Genomic DNA, 21,173 nt, shown 5'->3' with positions numbered 1-21,173 from the left:
TCAGTCAGGAAAGAGTGCCTTGGAGGGTGGGATAGTAGAGACAGATCTCAAAGGATCAGTAGGTTTAAAAGAGGGAAGAAGAGGGTGCCTGGCTGGCTCCGTTGGTAGAATATGTGTCTCCTGATTTGGTGGTCTTGAGTTCCAGCCCCACATTGGGCGTAGAGCTTACTTTAAAAAAAAAAAAAAAAAAAAAAAAAAAAAAAAACTTTAAAAAATAATAGTGAAAGAGGGTTAGGTGAGAGGGACATCTTAGGAGAAAGGAATGGTATATGCCCAAAATACTGCTCTCAGTTATCAAGGTAAAAATTACTCACATACATTATTAGTATGCTGTTTAATGTAATGTGATACAACAAAGAACATATAAAGAAATTGATAAAAATAACATTTCACCAAGGATGCTTTAAACGTAAATTATTCAGAATCTAAGTCTTGAGAAAGACCTCTCTTTAGAAGGATAATAGCAATAATAAAACATTTTTATAAAGATTTTAGCCTAATGGGGTGCCTGGGTGGCTCAGTTAGTTAAGCATCTGCCTTTGGCTCAGGTCATGATCTCACAATTCAGGAGTTTAAGCCCCACGTCAGGCTCTGTGCTGACAGCTCGGAGCATAGAGCCTGCTTCAGATTCTGTGTGTGTGTCTCTCTCTCTGCTCCTCCCCTGCTCATTCTCTCTCTCTTTCTCAAAAATAAATAATTAAAAAAACATTAAAAAGGGAGGGGCACCTGGGTTGCTCAGATGGTTAAGCATCCAACTTCAGCTAGGGTCATGATCTCGCGGTTCGTTAAGTTTGAGCCCCACGCCGAGCTCTATGCTGACAGCTTAGAGCCTGGAGTCTGCTTCAGATACTATGTCTCCCTCTCTCTCCGCCTCTTCCCTGCTCATGCGCGTGCTCGCTCTCTCTCTCTCTCTCTCTCTCTCTCTCTCAAAAATAAAATAAACATTAAATTATTTTTAATTAAAAAAAAAGATTTTAGCCGAAGATAATAGTAGTAAAGTTAAAGTTTAGTTTATCTAAAGCCAGCAGAGAAATGATCAACAGAGAGTCCCTGCTATATGCAGATATAGGAATATCAGAAATTGGTCCTCAAAGCAATAGTTACAAAAGTAAACGGGATATTAAACCTGGATTGGTCATAAGAATTCTCAAGCTCAAGAGAGCATAAATACAATCTAGTCAAATATGTTTAAGTTGTGGAAACTCAGCTTTGTTTTTCATGTGCTAAAATTTTAATTCTTTTTTTGGGAGGTACGGCGTGTGGGTGGCTAAGTTGGTTAAGCGTCTGACTGTTGATTTTGGCTCAGGTTATGATCTCACAGTTCATGAAAACGAGCCTGCTGACAGCCTGAAGCCTGCCTTGGATTCTCTCTCTCCTTCTCCCTCTGCCCCTCCCCTGCTCATGCTCTTGCTGTCTCTCTCTCAAAATAGACTTAAAAAATAAAATAAAAAAGCAAAGCAATACCATGGGGCAAAGTCAGTCTTTTCAACAAATTGTGCTAGAAAAACTGGACATTCACATGTAAAGAAAGTGAACCCAGACATAGACTTTACATCCTTCACAAAAATTAACTCAAAATGAATCACAGATCTAAATGTAAAATGCAAAACTCTAAAACTCCTAGAAGATAACACAGGAGAAAATTCAGATGACCTTGAGTGTGCCACTGACATTTTAGATACAACACCAAAAGCATTGCCGATGAAGGAATGAAGTGGTAAGCTGGATTTCATTAAAATTAAGGGGCGCCTGGGTGGCTCAGTCGGTTAAGCGTCCGACTTCGGCTCAGGTCACGATCTCGTGGTCCATGAGTTGGAGCCCCGCATCGGGCTCTGGGCTGATGGCTCAGAGCCTGGAGCCTGCTTCCGATTCTGTGTCTCCCTCTCTCTCTGCCCCTCCCCTGTTCATGCTCTGTCTCTCTCTGTCTCAAAAATAAATAAAACGTTAAAGAAAATTTTTTTTTTAATTAAAAACTTCTGCTCTGTGAAACATAGTGACAAGAGAATGAGAAGACAAGTCACAGACTGGGAGAAAATCTTTGTAAAAGGCACAACTGAAAAAGGACAGTTATCCAAAATATACAGGGGTGCCTGGGTGGCTTAGTCGGTTGGGCGTCCGACTTCGGCTCAGGTCACGATCTCACGGTCCGTGGGTTCGAGCCCCGCATCAGGCTCTGGGCTGATGGCTCAGAGCCTCTAGCCTGTTTCCGATTCTGTGTCTCCCTCTCTATCTGCCCCTCCCCCGTTCATGCTCTGTCTCTCTCTGTCTCAAAAAATAAATAAAAAACGTAAAAAAAAATTAAAAAAAAAAAACAAAAAAAAACAAAATATACAAATAACTCCAAACACAGTAAGAAAATAATCCAATTAAAAATGAGCCAAAAGTCTTCATAAGCACCTCACCAAAGAAGATATACAGATGATAAATCGGCATATGAAAAGATGTCATTCATCATGTATCACCAAGAAATAAAAATTAAAACAATGACGAGGGGCACCTGGGTGGCTCAGTCTGTCTGTTGAGCATCCAATTTAACCAGATTTTGGCACAGGTCATGACGCGACAGGTTCATGAGATTGAGCACTGTGTTGGGCTCTTTGCTGACAGTGTGGTGCCTGCATGGGATTGGGATTCTCTCTCCCTCACTCTCTCTCTACCTCGCCCCTGCTCGTTCTCTCTCCCAAAATAAACTAACTTAAAAAAATAAATAAAACTATGATGAGATACCACTACACACCTATTAGAGGAGCCAAAATCCAGAACACTGACAACACCAAATGCTGGCAAGGATGTGGAGCATGAAACGTCCATTCATTGTTGGTGGGAATGTAATAGGGTAGAGCCACTTGGGAACAGTTTTGGTGGTTTCCTACAAAACTAAGTATAATCTTACAATTTTGCAATCATGTTCCTTGGTATTTACCCAAAAGAGTTAAAAACACGTTCACAGAGGCACCTGGGCGTCTCAGTCTTTTAAGCATCCAACTGCTGGTTTCAGCTCAGGTCGTGATCTCACAGTTCGTGGCTTTGAGCCCCACGTTGGGCACTATGCTAACAGTGTAGAGCCTGCTTGGGATTCTCGCTCTCTCCCCCTAACTAATTTGTGCTCTCAAAATAAATAAACTTAAAAAAAATTTTTTAATAAAAACTTTTGTTCACAGAAAAACCTGCACATAGATGTTCACAGCTGCTGTATTCATAAATGTCAAAACTTGGAAGCAACCAAGATATCCTTCAGTAAGTGAATGGATAAAGAAACTGTGATACATTCAGACAACGGAATATTATCTAGTGCTAAAAAAATATGCTGTCAAGCCATGAAAGAAAAAAAAAAAAAAAGCATGGAGGAAACTTACATGCATACTACTGAGCCAATCTGAAAAGGCTACATATTATAGGATTTCAACCATATGACATTCTGAAAAAGTCAAAACTATGGACACAGTGAAAACATCAGTGGTTGCCAGAAGTTAAAGGGTGAGGGAGAGATAAACAGGCACAAAACAGGATTTTTACAATAGTGAAAATTCTCTGTACAAATCCATAATGATGGGTACAGGTCATTATACATTTGTCCAAACCCACAGAATGTACAACACCGAGTGAATAGGAAGGTAAATCATGTACTTTAGGTGATAATGATGTGTCAGTGTAGGGCTCATCAATCGTAATCAGTGTAACCACTCTGGTGGGGAATGTTGATCATGGTAATGTTGATGATGTGGACAGGCAACGCACGCGTGGAGGCAGGAAATATATAAGAAATCTCTGTACCTTCCCTCAGTTTTGCTGTGAACTAAAACTGCTCTAGAGAAATAAAAGTTTTTTGGGGTGCCTAGGTGGCTCAGTTGGTTAAGTGTCTGACTTTGGCTCAGAGGGTCATGATCTTGAGGCTCCTGGGATCGAGCCCCGCTTCCCGCTCTGTGTTGACAACTCAGAGCCTGGGGCCTATTTCAGATTCCGTGTCTCTCTCTCTCACTCTCCGCCGCTGCCCCCCGCCTGCACTCTGTCTCTCTCTCAAAAATAAATAAACATTAAAAAAAGAAAGAAAAAAGAAAAGTTTTTTAACAGAGAATTAAGAAGCTGTATATGTTGATACAGAATGATAAAACACATGGTTATAAGAAAAAAAAATGCAAAATCACATGGCTGGTGCACTACCACTTTATTTTTAAAAGGAGGGAAAAAGCATCCATATGTATTTGCATGTACAGTTCCCCCCTTATCCACACAAGATAGGTTCCAAAACCCCCAGTGGATGCCTAAAATGGTTGATAGTACCGAGCTTTATACAAACTACGTTTTTTTCCCTATACGTACCTATGATGAAGCTTAATTTATAAATCAGGCACGGTAAGCGATTAACAACTACTAAAGTGTACCAATTATGACAGTGTACTGTAAGGAAAGTTATGTATGTAATAAATGTGGTCTCTCTCGCTCTCAAAACACCCTGTACCTACTCACCCTTCTTGTGATGGTGCCAGATGTCAAAACGCCCGCGAAACGAGAGGAAGCGAGGTGAATGACGTAGGCAGCGTGACGTAGTGTTAGGCTGCTACTGACCCTCTGATGATTCGTCAGGAGGATCTTTTGTTCCCAGTTACTGAAACTGCGGAAAGCGAAACCGCAGACAAGGTGGGGACTACTATATATATTGTATACATAATTACACATGTGTGTTGTTCTGAAAAAAGTACACAAGAAATGAATGATACTGTTGGTCTATTAGAGATATAACTGGATGACTGAGGGACAGAGGTAAGAGAGGATTTTCACTAAATGCCCTTTTAAGGTTTTTAAATTGTTAAGCATGAGAATGTATGACCTATTCAGCTATTCTTTTCCAGCAAATAAATACACAGCAATAAGAAGAATTTTGTAGACAGATGTACACTTTTTTATTTATTTCTCCAAAATGGGATGAGAAACTTAAGAATGTGTTGAGAACTGGTCCTGACTTGAGTTTTTGCTTTTGACTGAAACTTGGACACTAAATAACAGATTTCACATTTCTCTCTTTTGATGAGTGAAAAAAGAAGTTTGTAAACAGTTTGTGTTCCCTCTCTTCTAAGACTGTATTTTAATGACTTACCCAGTAAACAGAAAAATACTTCCAATTCGCGACTCATTTAAAACAAAACAAAACAAAACACTATGGTTCAGAATAAAACACTTGTATACAAGCTTTTTTTTTTTTTTTTTTTTTCAATTTGAGAAGAAAAGATTCCTCTGACAATCACATTCAGACACTGCTCAGGAAAATAAAAGAATAATCACGTTACAGATTTCTCTATGGGGGAAAGTAATGGGCGGGGGACTTTCTAGCCTTTGCTCCGTAAACACACTGCCAGCATTTAGAGAGGTTCAGCTGCTCAGGAGTGGGAAAGTCTGATTTCCACTGGCCCGTGGAGTCTGGCTGCAACCAATAGGTGATGTTTTATGAAAGAAAGAAAACAAATCAAAAAACTTCCCCAGCCCTGTTATAGACATTCAGAAGAGTTTAAGGAAAACTGCTCTTACAAATTACTAAATGTGAGAGGTGCCTGGGTGGCTCAGTCAGTTAAGTGTCTGACTCTTGATCTCAGCTCAGGTCTTGATCTCAGGGTTGTGAGTTCAAGCCCCATCTCTTAACAAAAACAAAACAAAACAAAAAACTAAATGTGAAAAAACAATTACTAAATGTAAACTTTGGTGAAAGTTAAAAAGCTAGTAAGAAAGAATACAAATCAAAACCCCAAAGAGGTATCACCTCACACCTGTCAGAATGGCGAAAATCAAAAACATAAGAAACAACAAATATTGGTGAGGATGCAGAGAAAAAGGAATCCTTGTGCACTGTTGGTGAGAATGCACACTGGTGCAGCCACTGGGGAAAACAGATGGAGGTTCCTCAAAACATTACAAAGAGAATTACCCTATGATCCAGTAATTCCACTACTGGGTATTTACCCAAAGAATATGAAAATACTAGTTAAAAAAGATATATGCACCCCTATGTTTAGCGCATTATTTACAATAGCCAAGATATGGAAGCAACCCAAGTGTCCACCCATAGATGAATGGATAAAGAAGAGGCGCTACAGATAGAAAGAGAATAGAATAATATTCAGCCATAAAAAAGAATGAAATCTTGCCATTTGCAACAACATGGATGGACCTAGAGGGTAAAATGCTAAGTGAAAAAAGTCAAAGAAACCCAAATACCATATGATTCCACTCATGTGTAGAATTTAAGAAACAAAACAAATGAACAAAGAAAAATACAAACTAGAAAATAGTCTCTTAAGTGTAGAGAACTGATGGTTACCATAGGGGAGGCGGGATGGGGGATGGATGAAATAGGTGAAGGAGAGTAAGAGGACACTTACCATGATGAGCACTGAGTAATGTACAGAACTGTTGAATCACTACATTATACACCTGCAACTAATATAACTCTATACATTAATTATACTGGAATAACTTCCCAGTCTCCTACTTTTACCACTTAGGAGTCAGGATGTGATTACTTATTCAGTTCTTTATTATTCAAACCCAAGCATTCTTTTTATTTTTTACTTTAATTTTATGTACTAAATTTAAGCTTCAAAATCCAAAAGGCACAAAAGGGTATAAAATGAATAGTTTACCTCATATCTGTCTCTCAGCAACCAACATTATTAGTTTCTTGTATATTCTTTCAGATATATTCTATATGCATACAAGGAAACCTTACCTTTCTTTTTTTTCTCAACCTTCCCTTTTCTCCTCTTTTACACAAATGGCTACATGGAACCATGTCTTTAAATTGAAATAAAACTCAAAAAATCTTTACATAATCTTAACTCCTTATATGAACACATTACTCCTGTCTATAAAGAAATCTCTTTTAAAAAGACAAATTTCTTTTCAACATCTCCCATATCACTCAAAGTTAAGAGAGAGTTGTTTGGAAGAAAGAAAAAAAAAAACGGGTGAGATCTAAAAAACTAAACTGCATACAATTACACAACAAATCAACTCACTGAATTTCTGGTCCAGGATTCTGATTGATCCCTGAAAAAAACTATAGATCTTCAAAGTTCCCACCAAGGGTAGTTTTGCAGAGGCAGCATTAACACTCCATGGAAACCTCTTCCGGGGTCCAAAGGCCCCTTCAATGAAATTCAAGAGGGAGAGAAGAGGGAAGTAGGAAGCTAAATTCCAATGTTTGGTTCTTGTGGATTAGCAACAAGGAAGTGAAGGCAGATGAAAAGAAGCCAGGATTGCCTCAGATCAGTTAATCAGTAACACATATGCTAGCACTAGATCCTTCTGCCTTTTAGCGGGAATTGATAATTCATGGGCACCTGAATGTCTGGACAAGTGTGTAAGTCCCTTGTTAAGTTAAGAAGAACCAGCCACAGAGAAAAGAGGCTGCTAGTAGGGTAAGCCACAGATACTCAAGAAGAGGGAAACCTTGGAACCTGCCGGGGTCCTTCCTGTGTAGTACCCAAAGCCAAGACTGATTTCCAAAGTGGAGTCCAGCATCCATTTTCTGAAACCCTCAAACTTCTCTTCCCTGCTAGAGTCAGACATAGGGAGTAAGAAGGGCCAGGAGAGAGGTGTGCTTTTAAAAGCATGGTTTGCGGGGCACCTGGGTGGCTCAGTCGGTTAGGCGTCTGACTTCAGCTCAGGTCATGATCTCACAGTCTGTGGGCTCGAGCCCCGTGTCAGGCTCTGTGCTGGCAGCTCGGAGCCTGGAGCCTGCTTCGGATTCTGTGTCTCCCTCTCTCTCTGCCCCTCCCCTGCTCATACTCTGTCTCAAAAATTAATAAAAGCATTAAAAAAAAATTTTAAAAGCATGGTTTGCTACTAAGAACACTAGACCAAATGTCTGCCAGCAATGTCAAGGTTCAACGCAGCTCAGCTGTGTTAAGTGCAGACATTCGTAAGCTTCAGTTTCTGCGTGGGTAAACCAGCCCAGTCCAATCCAGTTTCAATTTCTCAACAACAAAGCAGAGCTGTTTTAGGGGCACCAAAACTCCAGCTTAAGTTTAGAAATTTTCCGCAACTGGATCACCTGGGTGGCTCACTTGGTTAAATAGCCACTCTTAATTTCAGTTCAGGTCATGATCTCACAGTTCATGAGATCAAGCCCCGTGTCAGGCTCTGCACTGACAGCCTGGAGCCTTCTTGGGTTTCTCTCTCTCCCTCTCTCTCTGCCCCTCCCCAACTTGCATACACACACCCTCCCTCTCTGTCTCTCAAAATAAATAATCTTTAAAAGAAAAAAAGAAATTTTCAGCAACTATCCAAGATAGTTATTATCCAAGTTAGCAATTATCCAAGATAATTCTGATCTCCAATTTGAAAAGCATTACAGGAAGATACCCACTGGTTCATGCCAGCAATGTCTCTCACTACTATTTCAAGAAAATAAGTGGGCAAAGGTTACAGAAGATAAAACTAATATTTAAGTCTTAGGATGCCAGAAAACACACATTAAAACCATGAGGGGTCCTCTTAGACCCGCTGCAATTTGACAACAATCCAGAAGTGATAAATAAGTGAGCCGCTTTGATGTAGAAAAGCCCCTGCAGAAGAGAACCTAAACACCACTCACTTCTAAACAAATAGCCAACACAGTTTACAAACAGTCTTGAGTGTTTTTCTGGAACCAGGGCTGAATTTATAACCTCCTAAACTCCACATAGGGAATGCAGCTTCTCCACTCACCAAACAGCTGATTAGAAACGTTTCTACCTGCCTGTACTTTGGATAGAAGAGTTTGAAAAGAAAACCAACCCAGTATTTTTCATAAACTCAGTCTTTGTTTCCCAAGTGGCAACATGATCTGATAGAACACATAGGCTGAAAGACCCAGGCTCAAATTCCAAGTCTGTTCCATGCTGGCTTAGATCTTGGGCAAGAAATGAACCTCTCTGAGCCTCATCAGGGACATGAGAGAATTCCTGCCTCCTGATTATTGTGAGCTTTAAAGAGACACACAGTAAATGTCGAGCCACGTGGTCAGAACACATTAGTATTCATTTTCTCCTTTTCTTGCAGAACACCTTCAAATTTTTACTAAATAACCAGAAAAACTGTTTCCCATTACATTAAATCATAATGATGCCAGAATTCCTCAGACTAAAATAGATAATAATTGAAAAAGCTCTTCTGCATATATGCAAACCATGTGTCCGTATGATATACACATGTGTATAACCAAATATATAATCAAAAGGTGCTCACTGTCAATTCTACTCAGTGAAATTAAATCACAGGACATTGCTGTTTATCATTTTTTGTCTACAACTATAGTAACTTCAAGTCTAGAGCAAGGATTTCATATGTGCCTGACCTTGATTTCCTGGAAATAGCAGAATCATTAAAAATCAGAAACTTGGCATTTTCATCCCAATTCGGTCATTTATTAACCATGTGACTTTAAGAAAATCATTTAGCAACCTTGGGCCCTGGTTTCCTGACTTACATAATGAACATGATAGATTCATCTTTTTCTGCTCTGTAATTTTATGACTAAAATGAGGCACAGGTGCTTAGCTTAGTGCATCCAAAATGCAGTCGGTGAGAATGTTTTTAACTTTGCTATAAAAGTTCTCTTGGTTGTCCCCTCTGCACCCACCCTGTCCTCTTCTACTTTGAAGCACAGAAAACAGAGGCCCTGATGATAATAACACAAAGCTGTGTAAACTTCTTCATGGGCCCTTAAAACGCACTTCTAATTCGGTACACCCTACCACAGCAGTACTGAATTTCTCCTTAAACAAAAATGGTCACGGGTGTCAAAGAGATGTGAGTGAGTGTCCACTGAACTGTGTCTAAATGATTTTCCTTGTGAGGAAAGCCAGCCTGGAATAAGCCCCTACTAGTGAGAAGAGAAAACATGCTTCCCAGGCTGAGGAGGCATTGTTCAAAGTAATGAGTTCTGCACCACTTGGTCCACACTTCACAGCAGAGTCTGATTTTCATAGACAAAGAGCAATAACCAAATGGAGATGCTCTTCAGCAAGATTTTCTGAGCTGATTATTGTTATTAAACTCATGAGGTGGTGGGAGAAAAAAAAAAAAAAAAAAAAAAAGGAGACTACAGTCTCCCTAACCTGCTACATTCTCCAAAAGAGGAAGGTTTGTCAACCTTGGTCAGTATTATGCCAGGGGGTTGTCTGTCACAGCTATAATGGATTTCGAGTCTAAACTCACTACAAATGCCTAGAATTATTCCAGCTCAAAAGTCTAAATGTTTAAATGCCCTACTGTATTCCTTTTATCCTTCTATCATAATTTTATCTTTTTTTTTTTTTCCCAGAGAAATAACAGTCATGATCCTTGAAGCATGCAGACCAACACTATTCTTAGAAGGGAGCTGCAGGAGGTTTATTATGTCATGAAACATGGAGCCAGAACAAAGGACTACTGAATCACTCACCTTATCTTCATCTAAGAAACCTGAGAATTACAGGGTTTCCCTGTTCCTCTCAAACTCAGCACTGCACTTGTGAAGACAGCAAGTTGTAGGGCCCAGTCTATACTACAAAAATGTAAAAAAAAAAAAAAAAAATAGATGCACACAATGCTTCTCACAATATACTTCTCTAAAATACTCAGAAACAATGTTCAGGATTATTTTAAATCAAAGTTTAAACATTTGTTTCTGAATCTAGATGTATGATTGCTCAGCACTAAATCAACTGTTCTCCCTAAGAGTACTGTAAGTATTTACTCTGAAAACCTGAAACAGCATTAGAATTATTTCAGAACTCAACTCTGAGTTTATCGAAGGCAGGAATATAGATTGATTTATATGCCTTATATACAGTTTTCAATAAATATTTGTTGACTAAATGAATAAATTTCATTTAATTAAGAGTTTTCCCAGTATATTACATTAGGGCACCTTAACACAAAGCACCAATATTCTATTTTTATAATTCTATCCTTGTAATTATTTAGAAGACTGATTCTAAAAATAAGTTCAATTGATATTGATGATGTAAGAAAATGTATCAAACAGAAGCAGTAACTTTAACAGCTTTTATGCCGAATATGGTGCAGCAATAAATCTTGGCTCTGCCCATCAACCTTCCCTCCCTTTGTCTCCTTCCCAATGCCTGTCCCCAGCCTTCCCCCAAGCACTTGCAATCTCATTATCCCATGATCTGCTAAACTGCAGTTCACCTCCTGGAACCAGCAGAAACACATGTCACTGAGAATTACGGAACTGGAGCCAGTTACAAACCACCAAATAGGGTCACAAAGTATCTGAACCTGAAAATTAAGAGTGTTTCTATTTTTTTTAATTATGAGAAAAGGGGAAAAAACTTAATTGGACAGTTTTGAACATTTGAGCTAGATGGATTGCATAATGTCTAGGCATTTATAATGAATGGGATGGGAGAGATAACTTTAACAGCATGTTATTTGCTAATCAGCTGAAAAGTAATATTATGTTGACTTCATTTGCTGATGGTGGAAGGATATTGTCTGAAAACTTCTACCACTAATAAACATTTGCTACTCTTGAAGGCAAATTGTTTAAAAGTAGGATACAGCAAGACCATACCCCTAGTTCTTCATCTAAAGTATTTTTATGCCACACTTTATTCAGAAAGAGTTACTCCATTTTTAACTTTTACTAGTTTAATTTTAACCAATATTTATTTAATAACAACTAGACACATTAATCCTGCAGCCTAGAAAAATGATCAACAAGATTCAGGTCCTTAAGATGTGTACCCTTGCCAAATGCTAACCTGTGTGTAAATAAATGGGATTTCCTAAAAGGGATAGAAGCTGTGGAGACTCACAATTTCAAGAAAAGGAAAAGGACATTCTTAACGGGAAGCTTGAGAAAACTGACTGGTTCCCAGTAAGGCTTCTTGAAACATTCCCTGCAGAAGATTAACCTCAGAAGTGAACAAAACTGAGGGGCAACTGGAAAAACAATCACCCCTTCTGGGAAAGCTTTTGTTTCTTTTCAGTGGCATTTTACTTCGGTCCATTTTGGAGCTCATCTCCTTCTCATAAACATGCCATAAGGAGGACACAGGTGCTCGGGTTTGCACACACTGCATAACCACCTGCGCAAAGGAGGCCCAAGTCTGTAACCTTACTGCTCAAGAGCAAGGGTCTGATTGAATTTTTTAATGCCTCACCACCAAGGAAATATATTTTATTTAGTGGGGGTAACAGTTTAGTTACTGCCCCAATGATCAAAATGGTAATGCGAAACGGCGGGGAGGTGGGGGACAGTCTTCTATTTCAGTTTAGTTGGTTATTGTTTTAATGCTGAACTGCTAGCGTAAAAATGAGATCATAAACTCATTCCGAGTTACAAACAAAGAAAAGGAAGAGGAGAGAGGGGGCCGCAGACGCCCAACAGGGGACTGGGCTTAGGGGCGAGCCTGGTGGCATCTCGGACTCGCGGCGCCGTCGCCATGGGAACCCCGCGCAGGCGCAGAGAGCGACGCCGCGCAGCCGAGACTTGCCTCCACCTCCCCGCGCGGCGTCGCTCCGGTGCCCTCGTTTATTCCAGGAAAGGGTAATGGAGTAAATCCTCCTCGCGCTGAGTGTACCCGGCCTTCTCCGAAAGGGTCCTGAGTGGGGCCACCGAGCACAGGAAGAGTCGTGAGACTCCCCAAGAATAATGGACAGCGTACTTTTCCTTTCTGGGAAACGCGGACCTGCTTTCTCCGCGCTGTCGGGAGGTCAGAGTACGGTTCTGGGGACCCCGCGTGTGGGTGAAGCATCCTGCAGCAAAGCTTCGCCCTCCAACGGACGAAACCCCATCCACCGCCACGGGCGACTCGAGAAGTCATTTCTGGCGCGGGCACATGCACACCCACGTCTTCTGAATTACGCCCCCCAACCAACCCCCCTCCAGGACTAGCCGTGGTCCAGTTCGCGCTGGGGGTTTGGGGGATCCCCACGCACAATACTCACAGTCCCTTAAAGAGCGCGTCCCGGCCGGGACTGGGAAGAGGAACTTGAGCCACCTGCTCATTTGCACACCTGGTGTGGTGTACCAGTCCTCGTTCTCTTTCCGCCTAGCTCCCCCCAAAGCACTGACCTGCTCAACTTTGAGTGTACGGCAGTTGAAGGATTCCTGGGAGTCCTTGGCACAGGAGCAACCTCCAAAGTGCTGGGGTGGTGAATTGTGGGCCCCTGTGACTTTCAACTCCAAAACCCCGTCGAGGGACGGAAAAGCCCCCCAGAAGCGCACTTCTCCCCACCAGCCAACAGAAATCCCTGAGACGCGCAGGGTAGAGCGGGGCGCCGCCGCCACAACCTGCTTTCTCATTCAAATCCTTACGCTTACACTGGAGCCCCCTCCCTCCCAGCCCCGCAGCTCCTGAGGAAATCAGGAACTGGAGCTGGAGAGAGCGGACTGGAGCTCCCACCTCCTCCAAGGGCCCCAGCCGGCCGGGGGTAAGGGGTCGAGGGCTGGACCTGGACCGCCCCCTACCCCCGGGCGCATGCGCCCTTACGGGGCTCTCAGGGGGCAAGAGCCAGAAGCACTGGGAATAAAGTCTTTTTTTTTTTACCCGTAGGTTTCAAAGTTTCCCAAACCCAGGGACACCTCCTGGATTCTCAGTTTGGGGCTGTGTTCCCAAGAGCCTCGGTGGTTGTAGGATAAAGGAGTTTGGAGAAACGAAGTTGGAAGCGAGGAAACAGAATGGGAACGGTTTGCAGCTTGCACCAAAGTAAAAAAGTGTCAGAACCACACCTTAAAAGAAAATCCCAAACCGCCCATCTTATGTCACCTTCTCTTACATTTCTAAGAAAATAGCATTTAGTATGCTGTTATAACCAAGGAAATCTGCCTTGAGTAAAGTGCAACTAAGACGGAGGAAGAGGGAGTGTAGGTAACCCCCTGCCTTTATTCCCCCCACCTCCCACCGTCAGTTCTTCCAGATGTTTCTCCTAAACGTTAACGGGACAGTTATTCAATCGATCAGTTTAGTGGCTGGCAGACTCCAGCGGCCACCCGGCAGTAAGAGCTTGGCCAGGGCGGAGGAAAGCTTGCACACAGTAGGTACTCAAATAGTGATGCAAATGATGAAATCTACTGAGTGCAAAGACAAGGTGATTGACTCGGTTGGTGCGGCTGCTGGAACGCTGACTACCGCTAGCCTCGGCAGTCACGGGGTGATCCGGTCTCAGGATTCCAGGATTTGCATTTATCAGCCTTCATTCAACCTGCCCTATTGTTAGTTCAAAGCCTGGCTGGGAGGGACTTCTAGACTCTGCTCCTCACTCACCTTCAGTTTAAAATTCTCCACCAATAAGAAGGTCCTAGAAAAGCTGGCAGCATAGGGTTGGCAGGGATTTTCTGGGCTTAGTGACAACATAAACTAAAGTCATTTTCTTTTTCATGCGTGAATTTGCTCAGGAAGTTACAACTGAGTGCTCCAGCTTGGAGAGAAGGGCCGGGCTGCCTGTCCGCTTTGACGGACAGTTAGTGTGGGGGGTGGCAGCACCGTGACCTCTCAGTGCAAGATCTAGGGTTTCACCTTTTCATCCCACTTAGCCGATACCATAGAAACAACCCATTTGTATTATTCAATTCAACAGAGGCAATTACAATGTCACAGCAAAGCACCATGGGCATGAAGAAACTTTATCCTGAAAGCAATCTTGGACTCTCAAAAAAAAAAAAAAAACGCCACGGGAATAGTCATTTGAATTTCTTCATGCCAGGCTACCAGGAAAAAAGCAATTTGGAAAAACACATATAAGGTCGTTTGGCTCCAAAGAAAGAAACCTCCCAATTTTTTAAATATGTCCATACAAAAATCCTCAATTTATAAGAAATTAAACAGGTAAGGTAACTCTTCTAACCCCAAATTGCTTCTTGTTTTGCATGCAAACATGTGCTGTTTAGAGATTTGTTTTGCTGGTAATCTCCATGGTGAACAGGAAGTCCAAAAAGAGAGAATGAGAGACGCGCACACCAAGACAACCCTTCACACAACCATGGAAGTTATCCACTCCAAACCTCCTGTGTTTGTCTTTCTCATACCTGAAAACCCACAGATGGGTGTTAAAATAAGCTCAGACACCAAGTTTCAAAACAAGAGCATTTGTTTGTGATGCAGTCTTTATTTTGAAAGTTTTAATTTCCATAATTTCAAGAACTTCAAATTTCTTTATGCAGTGTTTCAAACCTACTAAAATCAAGGCAAATACCCATATAATACTCCTGCTCCTTTACACCTTTTTTTTAAATAAAGCATTACAGATACAGCTAAAACCCCATTTCCTGGCCCTCCTCCCTCCCATTGTGTGAATCATACTTAATCATGGTCTTAAGTGTTTAGGACATATGGATATATCCATAAATCTTTTAATGTAGCTTTTCCCTGTGAGTTCTTTTTTTTTAACACCATTAATCAGAAAAATCACTAACTAAAACCAAGAAAATATTGTTACATTGCTAAGTGTTTGGAAGCCAGACAGAACTATTTTTCCCTGCTGGTGACGGGGGAATGATAACAAAGGGATTAGACAGTGGGTAGTAAACAGCCTCTCTAGGTTACACAAACCCTTCCATGGTTACAGAATGGTCAATAGAAAAACAAAACAAATACTACCCCCTTCCTTCACTGGGTACAAGAGAATTGGGGGAAAAAATGGGATCTAGATTAACACTTCTTTGGGCAGGTAAAACAAAAGTCCTATCTGAGTAATACCTTTTTTTGCATGGTCTCTTGGTCACCTAAACACTAATCTTTTAGTGTGGATTTACCCCTTTTCCAAATATAAGGGCTTCTGCTGGTAGCTCAATTCAAGGTTGAAATCAATCCCGCTGAGAAGTCCGGAGTTGAATCTTCCTTGCTTCCCCATACACGGGGACCTCCATCTGTACTGCAAGTTCAGCCAAGCCCTTTACAGCAGTCCTTTGACTTAACCTCCCCTGTGCAGTAAAAGGGCTATGAAAGCACCGATTTTTCTTAAATGCCATTTACTGGTGAAAGACATCCTTCCCCACCCCCACTCTCCTCTGGCTTCCAGAGCGATGACTCTCATTAATTATACTGGCACAGCACTGTCTGGCCTCCCTTCTAAATAGCTGCCAGATTTCTACATATCACCTCTGCCTTGATACAGAATGTGCACTGACAACAGGATCACAGAAAATCCTGTAAAAGGTGCCTGATAGCTGGTAAGATGATTGATGTGCTTTGAGGTGGGCCTGCTGTGCTGTGCTGCGCATAAAGGGTTTCTTAGAAAACTGCACTAGGAATCTCTGTTTTGGAAGTAGATATTTCTAGCTGTACCAAAAGGGTGGCTTTCAGTTGCAAAAACAGGCATATTTAAGATACTCGAATTTAATCAGCAATAATCTGCAAGTTATATCCATAAGGCAAGAAAGTGAAAGAGATGAATATTATCCCTATTTTAACCAATGCACCAAAAAGTCACAAGAATAACCAAAGAGTTTGACAATTACTGAGGAGTTATATCTCTCCCAACACATTTCTTGAGTACTTGCCATGTACCAGACACTGTGCTAGATGGTAATTCTTAGCTGGAATTCAGATAGTACTCCTAAAGTACAGATCAGTAGCTCTCCTAACAGCCCTACTTTTAAATACAAATAACAAAACCACAACTCAAAGTAGCTTGAGTAAAATAGCCAGTGTAGTGAGTCCCACCTTACAAAAGAGGCAAGGATAAAGGCTTCAGGAATCACTGGATCCAGGAAATCAGAATTCATCATTTCTTTCTCATATTCTCACTTTTGATCCTTCCTTTTCTCTCCCTGCTTTTCTCAATGTTTCTTTGTTTAATGTTTATTTTTGAGAGTGAGAGAGAGCACGAATGGGGAAGGGACAGAGAGAGAGGGAGACACAGATCTGAAGCAGGCTCCAGGCTCTGAGCTGTCAGCACAGAGCCTGACGTGGGGCTCGAACCCACGAACCGTGAGATCATGACCTGAGCCCAAGTCGGATGCTTAACTGACTGACCCACCCAGGCACCCCTCGATGTTTCAACCTTACTCTTTCCTATTACATAGGCGCTTCCTCTACAGGCCAGTGGGTAGAGAAAACATTACCAGAGACAGCTCCAGGTCTCAATTATCTCAGCTAGTGTTTCCAGGGTAAAGAGAGGATTTTTTTTTTTTACTTTTACTATCTGTAAATAAGATTGTAAGAAAGTGGGGTGCCTAGGTGGCTCAATCAGTTGAGTGTCTTTTCAGCTCAGGTCATGATCTCACGGATCGTGGGACAGGCTCTGCACTGTCAGCACAGGATTCTCTGTCTCCCTCTTTCTCTGCCCCTCCCTGCCGCACACACACTCTGTCAATTAAAAAAAAAAAAAAAAGAAAGAAAAATGAAAAGATTGTAGGCAAGGATCCTAAATGACCTGGTTCAGGTCACATGTCCATCCATAGGTCAATTAATGTGGTCAACAACAAGTAGAGTGTATATATAGCCAGTCTCTGATTATATACCCACCCCTACAGCCAGGAGTTGGGGTACCTTGAGTAGCAGCCCCACCAGAACTATGTGGAGTCAGGAGGATTTGTCCCCCATAGGAAGGGGGCTGTTCTTTCCAAATGAGGGTAGGAATGGGTTCTGGCAGATAAAAAGAGCAAGGGTCCCCTACTGTATCACCTCCTGAATCTGCCACCAAAGATAGCCATAAACACCTTTGATAGATTCCTATGTGTATGACAGACATTAAAAAAAAATGAGTAAAGAAACTTCCCGTGTCCATTAGGAAGAACTGAGGGGACGGGCAGTATAAATGCCACCAATCTTTCCCTCCCTAGCTACAGAAGCATATATCCCCACATGAAGCATATATCCACACATGAAACACATATTCCCACATGAAGCATATATCCCCATATGAAGCATATACCCCCACATGAAGCATATATCCCCATTTGCTAAGCTGAAAAAGGAGAGAAAGGAACATAAATAAGCAAGATGGCTGACCTTGAGAAGAGTGGCTTTGTATTTGTGCTTTTCACTTTTTATCACAGAAATTTTCATACGTACACAAAAGTAGAATAGTACAATGAAGCCCTACATATTGGTCACCCAACTCTCAACAATTATTAATATTATGAAAATCTTTTATCTATTCAGGAATGTGACGGATTCACTGAATACTTAGTTTCATAAATTAACACATTTTGCCCTGTTGTGATCTTGGTTAATGGAAGGAATGCGTGCCTACAAAATAACTAAATTAAATAAGACTACTACAAATAAATAAGTAAATAAATAAATAAATAAATAAATAAATAAGACTACTACATGTGAAGCTCTTAGCAAAATGCCTAGCACAAAATAACCTCTCAAAAATCTCAATTATTGGGGCGCCTGGGTGGCTTAGTCGGTTAAGCATCCAACTCTTGGTTTCTGCTCAGGTCATGATCTCATGGTTTGTGAGTTCAAGCCCCACGCTGGGCTCTGTTGCTGAAGGTGCAGAGCCTGCTTAGGATTCTCTCTCTCTGCCCTTCCCTTGCTCATGCTCTCTCTCTCTCAAAATAAATAAACAGTCTTAAAAAAAAAAAAAAGTCAATTTTGTAGGGGTGCCTGCCTGGCTCAGTTGATGGAGCATGTAACTTTTGATCTTGGGGTTGTGAGTTTGAGCCCCACGCTGGGGGTAAAGATTACTTAATAAATAAATTACTGGTATTACTTGCAACCTATTTAAAGCTTTTAAACATTAGCAAAGTCTACACATTGAAATGTATTTGGGCTACAGAGGAAAACAAATTAAGGCTAAACTCCTTGCCAATAGACAATAACATTTTTAAGTGCTCCATTAAAAAATTTTTTTTTAATGTTTAATTTTGAGAGAAAGAGAGTGTGTGTGAGTGAGCAGGGGAGGGGCAGAGAGAGAGGGAGACACAGAATCTGAAGCAGGCTCCAGGCTCTGAGGTGTCAGCGCAGAGCTGACATGGGGCTCGAATTCACAACCAATGAAATCATGACCTGAGCCAAAGTCAGACGTTTAACTGACTGACTCACCCAGGAGCCCTGTAAGTGCTCAATTTTTAAATGGGTGATTTGTAATTTTTATAGCACAAGCCTATGTAATTGTTTCCCCCTTCCTATATGAAAACATCAAAAATATTACAAGCAGGGGCACCTGGCCGGCTCAATCAGTGGAGCATAGGGCTCTTGATCTCAGGGTTGTGGGTTCAAGCCCCACATTGGGTGTAGCGATTACTCAAAAACAAAAATGTTTTTAAAAGTATATTATAAGCAAATGCACTTTTCACCTTACAAATAGTAAGACACATGTTAAACTGTCAAGGTCAGGAAAGAGCTTGGACTAAATATCGGAATTCTGAATTCCAGGTTCCCTACTTGAGTACCTTGGCAAAATAATCCAGCCTTCAATGCTGGGTGAAAACAAAATAGCAGAATTGAGTCTGTCTAGGTTAAATCCATCAGTTCAACTAAGATTTTCTTATACCTCGGTTATACTTCTTAAAAGACTCTCAGTTCCCAGTATAGAATGAATACTTTTTTTTAAGTGAATACTTTTTTTAAAAGTTCATTTATTTTTTTCAATAATCTCTACACCCAACATAGGGCTCAAACTCACAACCCCAAGATCAAGAGTCCCATGCTTTTCTGACTGAGCCAGCCAGGAGCCCCAGAAAGAGTACTTTTTAAAAGGCAGGAAGGATGCTAATTAAAGTGAACTTATTCCATTTTCTGTTTTTCTCCAACTTACTTCACTGTTTTCTCCTGGTGGTTGGGGGGCAGGGAATAAAGTATTCTAGAGAATATTTGACAATAGTATCAGCGCCCCCTTGACTTCCTCCTAAGAGCTTCCCAGCCCAGCTCTGTGACTTTTGTTTCCAGAAAGACCTCCCACAGAGCCAGTATCTACAATTTTCAAGATAGTCAGTGTCTGCTAGGCAGGACAGACATAATTGAAGTACTTTCTTGGGCCCAGAAAATAATACTGAAACTCGGATATCACATATTTTCATTACGGAATATACTGGGTTTCCCCTCCCATACCACCATTAAAAATTCCTGTAGAATCCCATAATATAATAAAAAGAAAAATGTATCTTCACAATCTATTCAGTTGCGGACCAGTCATCTAATACAGCAATCATTTTTATAGACATTGAACAAAAGTTTAGGCAAATGAGCAAATTGTAAGGCGAAGAGAAAATGAAGAGAACTGGTAAGCCAGAACGCAACTTCTTAAAGCTTTCAAAGCTGAGGAGGAGGGAAGGCAATTTACACCATAAGGAAAATTCTCCTATTTCTATACTATTTGGAATCCTTCTGGTGTATGACCTCTCTTATTATTAACACCTGTTTTTTTAACCAGAAGACAAACATTTAGGTTTTTCCATAAATAGTAAAAGGAAAAACTGCATTTTAAAAGCCATGTTAGTTTTTGTTTCATTTAAGTATTTCCACTAAATATGTATTTAGGGCGCTTGATTTGCCCAAAATAAGTATTGTTTTCAAATTTGACAAGTTTTAAAATATTCTTTCAGACCACTGAAGGCAAATTAATCTTCACAATGTAGGATCATATGATGTATAGAGGAAAATTAGAATGGAAAAATAGATTCTGGTCAAGATGAGTAGGCAACAAAGAAACGGTTCACTTTATACTGTTTTAAGATTTTTTTTTTAAAGTCATCCCTACACCCAACATGGGGTTCAAACTCACAACACTGAGATCAAGAGTTGCATGCTCTGGGGTGCCTGGTTGGCTCAACCAGTTAAGTGTGCAACTTTTGATTTTAGCTCAGGTCATGATGTCACAGTTTGTGAGTTTGAGCTCTGCGTCAGGCTCTCTACTGTCAGCCCACTTCGGATCCTCTGTCCCCTCTCTCTCTGCCCCTCCCCACTGGTTCTCTTTCTCTCTCTCTCAAAAATAAATAAACTTTAAAAATAAATTAAAAAAGAGTCGCATGCTCTACTAAGTCAGCCAGGCACCCCAGTCTACTTCATTATTTCATTCCTTATTTAACAAATATTTGTAGAATTCCCAATGAGCAAGAAACTGGACTAAATGCTGTGGAGAAAGCAGAAATGCTCCAAAGTTTAATAAGGTACGGTTTGAGTTGCAGGATCCATTCCACTTTGGAAGAGAGAGAAGACAGGTAATTATAATATAATGTCACAAGCACTAAAATAGATATGTGTTCAGTGTTGTGGAAGAACGGGAGAGGGCACTAA

At 41.0% G+C, this 21,173-nt stretch overlaps 1 protein-coding gene and 1 long non-coding RNA gene across 8 annotated transcripts in view; one reads left to right on the top strand and one right to left on the bottom strand.

Annotated features, from left to right (window-relative positions):
• The window catches only part of PLCH1 (phospholipase C eta 1), a 218,498-nt gene extending 205,313 nt beyond the window's left edge, over window positions 1-13,185 (bottom strand). For 5 of the 7 annotated variants that reach the window (XM_078432223.1, XM_078432225.1, XM_078432227.1 and 2 more), the window contains exon 1: window positions 13,058-13,183. The gene's annotated coding sequence lies outside the window, so the exon portion shown is untranslated. Of the gene's footprint in view, window positions 1-13,057 lie in introns of all 7 variants that reach the window. The other 2 variants (XM_078432224.1, XM_078432228.1) reach the window with 2 other exon arrangements.
• A 5-nt stretch (window positions 13,186-13,190) lies between these two features.
• LOC144612769 (uncharacterized) lies at window positions 13,191-14,828 on the top strand. Its single transcript, XR_013549811.2, has 2 exons — window positions 13,191-13,416; window positions 13,539-14,828. It is a non-coding gene; the product is annotated as an uncharacterized LOC144612769 (long non-coding RNA).
• The last annotated feature ends 6,345 nt before the right edge of the window (window positions 14,829-21,173 follow it).

This window comes from Panthera onca, chromosome C2 (genome assembly GCF_046562875.1).
Source record: "Panthera onca isolate mPanOnc1 chromosome C2, mPanOnc1 haplotype 2, whole genome shotgun sequence".
Taxonomy (NCBI): Eukaryota; Metazoa; Chordata; class Mammalia; order Carnivora; family Felidae; genus Panthera; species Panthera onca.
This window is presented reverse-complemented; position numbering and strand designations above follow the sequence as displayed.